The sequence below is a fragment of the Triticum urartu genome, unplaced genomic scaffold (assembly GCF_003073215.2).
Source record: "Triticum urartu cultivar G1812 unplaced genomic scaffold, Tu2.1 TuUngrouped_contig_6389, whole genome shotgun sequence".
Lineage (NCBI taxonomy): Eukaryota > Viridiplantae > Streptophyta > Magnoliopsida > Poales > Poaceae > Triticum > Triticum urartu.
Window position 1 is genome coordinate 908 of NW_024117148.1, and position 7,336 is coordinate 8,243.

The 7,336-nt window shown below is 48.6% G+C and overlaps 1 pseudogene; it reads left to right on the forward strand.

Annotated features, from left to right (window-relative positions):
- The first annotated feature begins 3,666 nt into the window (after nt 1-3,666).
- Nucleotides 3,667-7,005, forward strand: LOC125530543 (annotated as a pseudogene).
- The last annotated feature ends 331 nt before the right edge of the window (nt 7,006-7,336 follow it).

The window sequence follows — 7,336 nt, forward strand, 5'->3', positions numbered from 1 at the left end:
TGCGGTATTGCGTTAAAGCGAGCGAAAGCTTCGCGTCCGAGTAGTGCTTGATAGCCACTTTGGAACGAGCGATGTGGAAGGTTAACTTTTCGCTACGGAAGTTATCGGGAAAGCCGAATATAACCTCTAGTAGTTGAGAGCCCGTGCAATGGGCTTCTGGGTCTGGCGTTACTCCTTTAAAGGTAGTATTTCTATGGCTGATTTTTGTTGGGTCTATCCCCATTTTACGGACTGTGTCCTGATATATCAGGTTTAAACTACTACCGCCGTCCATCAGGACTCGTGTGAAGTGGTATCCGTCAATTATCGGGTCTAACAGCAAGGCAGCCCATCCTGCATGCCGGATACTTGCCGAGTAATCCCGATGGTCAAAGATGATCGATTGGGACGACCAATGGCAGAACTCCGCGGTGATAGGCCCTGGGGCATGTATCTCTAGGAATGCCACTTTGTTTCTCCCCTTCATCACGTGTAATACATTTACTGTTTTGATTTCTGGTGGACTCCCTCAGGGGGCGTTAACTAACTGTGTGTGTTCATTTTTCCAGGAACTATTAACATCCACCACCAGCAACCGCACCATGGAGCTCATCAACAAAGTCAAGCCGAGGGTGACCCCTGCAATGCATGCAATACTAGAGGCATAATTCAGCAGGGTGGAGGTCAAGGCAGCTCTAGATCACATTGGCGATTTGAAGGCCCCGGGGCCTGATGGCATGCCTTCCATAGTATTCAAGAGACATTGTCAGTTCATGGGCGACCATGTTGTTGAGGAGGTACTGAAAGTATTGCGAGGGGGGTGATATGAAGGAAGGATGGAACGATACCCTCGTGGTGCTTGTTCCAAAGGTGAAGAACCCAAACAAAATTAAAGATCTACACCCTATCAGCCTATGTAATGTGTTGTAGAAGCTAGTGTCAAAAGTCCTTGCAAACCGCCTGAAGATGGTGCTGCCTGACATCATCTCCGATAATCAGAGCGCATTTGTACCCGGAAGATTGATCACCGATAATGTGTTGATTGCTTATGAGATCACTACCTGTTGAATAAGAGGAGCGGAAAGGATGGCTATGCGGCAGTGAAGGCAGACATGAGTAAGGCCTATGACAGGGTCGAGTGGAACTTTTTGGAGGCGATGTTGCGAAAGTTGGGTTTCCGGAGAGGATGGGTCGAGTTAATAATGAAATGTGTGACTTCAGTGAGGTACCAGATCAAATTGAACGGTAAACTCACCGACCAATTCCTCCCCATCCGAGGGTTGAGACAGGGGGAGCCATTGTCGCCATATCTATTTGTCATATGTGTGGAAGGGCTCTCTGCACTACTGCATGCTGCTGAAGAGGAACGGACGATCAGTGGCGTCAAAATCTGCCACTCAACTTCACCTGTGTCACATCTTTTATTTGCTGATGATTCCGTCCTTCTACTCAAGGCTAATCAACAGGAAGCAGATGCATTGCACAATATCCTAAAATTGTATGAGTGTTCTAGACAGTGCATCAATGTCGAAAAGTCAGTAATTATGTTCAGCCACAACACAGAACAGGCGGCCAAGGATTCAGTCAAGCAAGCTTTGGAAATTCAGAGTGAGAACTGGAATGAAAAATACCTTGGCTTGCGTGTGCATATTGGTTGGTCTAGAAGGAAAACATTTGCATACATCAAAGACAACATATGTGGACGTGTATATGGTTGGAAGGAAAGGCTCTTGGCAAAAGAAAGTAAAGAGGCATTGGTTAAAATTGTAGCGCAAGCAATACCCACCTATGCTATGTAATGTTTTGACCTAACAAAAACCTTCTGCTCTGAAGTGAATGCTTTGTTGGGGCGGTTTTGGTGGAGTCAACAAGATAGAGAAAATACATTGCATTGGATCAGTTGGGAGAAGCTAACCCAACCGAAATCTTTGGGCGGTCTCGGGTTTCGAGATATGCATAGCTTCAATATGGCCATGTTGTCGAGGCAGGCATGGCGACTACTACAGAATCAGGATAGCTTGTGTGCTGGACTGTTGAAGGCAAGGTATTTCCCCCAAGGTCATATATTGGAAGCCATTCCGAGGGACGGTATCTCATACTCCTGGAGGAGTATTCTGTAGGGCCTGGAACTTGTCAAACAAGGTTATATTTGGCGGATTGGTGACGGTGCCCAAGTGCAGATTTGGTCGGACCCCTGGATCCCGAGGGCCTGGTCACGTCAGGTTATTACACCAAGGGGAGGTAGCCTCTTAACCCATGTCAGCGAACTTATTTGCCCAATCTCGGGTACCTGGGATGAGCGGCTCGTTCGTGATACCTTTTGGCCTGATGATGCAAGGCACATCCTGCAGATCCCGCTTCGTGAAGGGGTGGATGATTTCACTGCATGGCACTATAACCACAAAGACGAGCATTCCGTGAAGAGTGCGTATAACTTGCACACGGAGCTGACCAAGAAATCACGGAATGGAGCACCAGGAGGGTCCTCAAGCATGGTTGGCCAGTTCGATAAGACTGAAGACCCTGCGTGGAAAAGGATTTGGAAACTACCATGCCCAAGGAAAATCCAACTATTTGTGTGGAGAATGAAACATGAAGCACTGGCTCTATGCAATAACCTGGTGAGGCGGGGGATGAAACTTGAACAGACTAAATGTTTCTTCTTTGGGCGAGCTGAGGAGGATGGAGGTCATCTATTCATAAAGTGCAAAGCTATTAAGGAAGTATGGCATGAGCTCCCGCTTGAGAAAGAAAGGATGGAGCTTGAACATATCAAGGGTGTACATGCAATGCTAGATTATTTATGGGCGCCAGATGAAAAGAAGAGGGTACACATTATTACCTTGTGGTGGAACTAGTGGAACAATTGGAACAAAGTAAGGGAGGGAAAGCTCCCGACGCCAGCAGCCAGTGTGGCCCGATTCACCAGGTCTAGCAGCCTCGAGTACCTGCAGTATTTCCACCCTAAGGTTAAATAGATGCCAATGGCAAGATGGAACCCCCCCAGTTGATGATATGCTAAAAGTGAATCTCGATGGAGCCTTCGTGCATGGGAACTCGTTCAGTGGCTGGGGAGTAGTTGTCAGAGATGGCTCAGGCCAAATTATCACAGCTAGAGCAGCCAGGAAGGAGCATGTGCATGACGCTTTTGCTGCTGAAGTCAATGCCATGGTTGAAGCAATGGCAACAGTTGCTGACCTGGGTGCTACCAGAGTGGTGTTCGAAACAGATTCCCAGCTTTTAGTGGATGCATTGAATCTTCGTAGGGTGGACTCCTCACAGTTTGCAGCTGCAATTGAGAACATAAAGTTTCAGCTCAAGATGTGGTTTTCCAAGCAATATATCTCGGTGTGTCGAAGAGAAGCAAATTCCGTAGCATATGAATTAGCTAAAATAGGTTGTATGTGTTTACCAAATAACTGTATCGATTGGGACTCGTATGTATGGTCCCAAGTGGCTGTTTGTACATCAGGTGACATGCGTGAGCACCGTTAATCTATAAAGTTTTTTGCTTTGCCCTAAAAAAACTTAATATGCCATTTCCTCCTGAAAAAAAAAAGAGAAGACATTGTGGGGCCAGTCCCGTGGATTCATAACTTATGACGAGCTGCCTAATCTCACGGTCACAAACAAGACACGAGGGCGAGGCCCTCCCGCCGTTCCTGCTACCTACCCAGTGGATCTTTACTCCTCGATCAGAGTCATAGATAGTCGAGGGCCGACGCAACCATCGACGCGGAAGCAGAGGACGCGCCCAGCCCAGAGCCCCAGACCCAGTGCTGCAATCCGGCCGAGGGAGGGAGCGATGGGGTCCGTCGCCGACGACTCGGAGGAGGTGAGCACCGTGGGGGAGGCCTCGCGGATGGTGTGGGAGGAGTCCAAGCGCCTCTGGGGCATCGGCACGCCCATCGCCATCGCCACGCTCAGCATGTACGCCGTCAGCTCCGCGGAACCCTGCCCCTCGCCGCCGCGTCCATCGGCCTCTCCGTCTTCGCCACCTTCGCCCTCGGATTCCTGGTACGTGCGCTCGCTGGCGGTATCCATCTCCTCTTCTCCCCAACACGGCAGCACCGCACTGCATAGTGCACACCATTGCCGTCCGCTGATGCCAATACGTCGCAGCTCGGCATGGGGAGCGCGCTGGAGACGCTGTGCGGGCAGGCTTTCGGCGCCGGCCAGGTGGCCATGCTCGGCGTCTACCTGCAGCGCTCCTGGATCGTCCTCATCGCTGCCGCACTCCTAATGGTTCCCTTCTACGTCTTTCTGCTGCTGGCCCTCGGCCAGGACCCCGAGGTCGCGCGCGAGGCCGCCCGCTTCGCGCTCTACATCCTGCCCGGCGCCTTCTCCTTCGCCGTCAACTTCCCCACCGCCAAGTTCCTCCAGGCGCAGAGCAAGGTCCTCGTGCTCGCCTGGATCGGCATCGCCGGCCTCTGCTTCCACGTCGCGGTCACCTACGTCCTCGTCACCGTCCTCGGCTGGGGCTCCGCGGGCGCAGCCCTCGCCTACGACCTCTCGCTCTGGGCCATCGCGCTGGGCCAGGCGGCTTACATCATCGGCTGGTGCAAGGACGGCTGGAGGGGCTGGTCCATGGCGGCGTTCAACGACATGTGGGCCTTCGTCAGGCTCTCGCTCGAGTCCGCCGTCATGCTCTGCCTTGAGATTTGGTACCTCGGCATGATCACCGTCCTCACCGGCGACCTCCAGGACGCGCAGATTGCCGTCGACTCGCTTGGCGTCTGGTACTTCCTACTACCAAAATTACAACCTGATAACATTCTCAACTCTCTCTTTCGAATATTTTGAACTAACTGAAGATACTGTAGTAAATAAATGCTTAATTATATATACTTAGCTCACAGAATATATGTGCCTTAATTTTCAGCATGAATATAAACGGATGGGAGGGTATGATCTTCATCGGCCTCAACGCTGCTATCAGGTCAGGCTAATTCAAATTTCAAAACTGTCCGGTGATTCTTGTGTTGTTCAGGAAATCTTGAACGACTGAACTGAACTTATAAAATTTCACTTTCTAAACTATTATCACTTGCCCTGCTTACGTTCTCATCAGTGTTCGGGTCTCCAATGAGCTGGGCTCTGGCCGTCCAAGGGCGGCGATGCACGCCGTCATCGTTGTCATCGGCGAGTCGTTGCTCATTGGGCTGCTCTGCATGGCCCTCGTGTTGATCTTCAGAGACAACTTCGCCAGCATCTACACTAGCGATGTGGAGCTCCGGCAGGCCGTCTCCAAGATTGCAGGACTTCTTGGCTTGACCATGGTGCTCAACAGCGTGCAGCCTGTGCTTTCAGGTATGCTTCTCCCCCTCGCAGCATGATGATTTTATTTTGTTCATGCCACCTCAACCTCATCTCTCGAGCTGACGACGTTGATCGGATGGATGATTCAGGGGTGGCCATTGGAGGAGGATGGCAAGGCCTTGTTGCATACATCAACCTTGGCTGCTACTACATTTTCGGGTTGCCATTGGGATATCTCCTCGGCTACAAGTTCAACTATGGAGTTGGGGTAATTGATTATGTTGTTTAAATTGGAGCACCGCAAATTGCAAAATAGAAAATGAAGAATATTTATGCTATGATTCTGCGACATCGGTTGTGAATTTGAGATGTTGGTTCCAATTTTAGGGGATTTGGGCTGGCATGCTTTGCGGGGTTGCACTTCAGACATTGATTTTGCTCGTCATAGTGTGGAGAACAGATTGGAACGCAGAGGTATGAAATTCCTTCACCCTTCCAAATGTCACCATGTTTTTCATTTTGTGATGAACACAACTTTTAAAAACTCAACTGGAGGATGTTAGTTTGTCTTTATAATAACTAAGTGTTCATTAGGCACCAATTTAATAACTCAATGTTAGTTCATCTTTATAATAGCCTAGCAATTATTACGAATCAATTTAACAACTTTGGATATAGGAACAGAGGGCATAAAACCTTTCCAATCTTGAGTAAGCACTTATCATTTTTATTTTCTTTGAAAAGGCGGACCAACCCTGGCATCTGCATCGGTTGATGCACACAGTCATATATTATTAGTTATTCAACAATGCCTAGCAAAGCCTATCAATGATGTCGAACGAATCAAATTTAAAAAAAAACGAGGCCATACATAGAAGGACCCACCTCACGACAACATCTCCCCAAAAACCTACAACAAAGCCTACAGCATGTGTTCAAACAACGAACAAAAACACTATCCCTAGAGGAAGCCTTCAGTAAGGAATCACAACAAACGCGTCGATGTCGATGGATCCAACCAAAGGTTGCATGTTGGGATTTCATCCTCGAATATGATGACCCAGAGTATGCACATGATTGTCGTCGAATGATGATGACCTGGAGTATGCACATAATTGTCGTCGAATGATGATGACTCACATAATTGACATCAACCGTTCTACCGCTGGTGATGACTCGCCAGCTAGATCCCACTCTTGTGAGATCCCAAATACCACCCATGCCGGTGCGGAAAACATCGGGAGCAAGAAGAGGGCCTTGGTGCCCCGCTTCTAGACACTGTCACGCCGCCTTCGGTACTCATCCATGAGGGAGATAGGGACACTCAGACGTTGGGTTACAACCATATCATACGACTTATGACTTCTTTTTCCAATTGTTTGATTTCAGAAATATTTATGTAAACGTTATTTACATGGAAAATGTTGAGCTTTTCACCTTGCTCATCTCTCATACCCTACAATTGCAGGCGGCGCTAGCTTCAAGCCGTGTCCGAAAGTGGGGTGGCACCGAAGCAACCAAACCTCTCCTGGAAGAGAATTAGATCACATAAGCATTTGTTTATCTCCCCCTTTATTCTTTAACATTGTTCGTCTTTGTACTGATCACACCATATATCATGGAAATTCTTCGAGTATCAATAGGGTATGGTAACCAGGTTGAATAACTATGTCTTGCATGGTTATACGAGCCCGAATAGTGTACACATTTTTGTATGCGGGTGCCAGAAGTTTGTTCTATTATCTGAAAGAATTATCATGAGCGGAACCGAACTATTGCCTGCTAAAATGTTGCTTGCGTTTAAATAAGAACAGGCACGGCTACGCTCTCCAATGGGCAGACCAAAAACGCAGTCACTTGGTAAAAAGCAGATTTTTTAGGGTATTTCTTTTTGGAAAAAATGGCTTCAACGGCATACCAAAACCTGCACGGCGACCAAACTTTTATAGTAGACTATAGGATTGAGAAATATGGGTCTCCAACAGATGCAAACCAAAAACACAAAACACACTCGCTCGAACCCCATCTGCCTGGAATTTCATCGCCGCCGCCCCTCCCCACCTTGCCTTGACGAGGCCACCGTCTCCGCCATTCCATT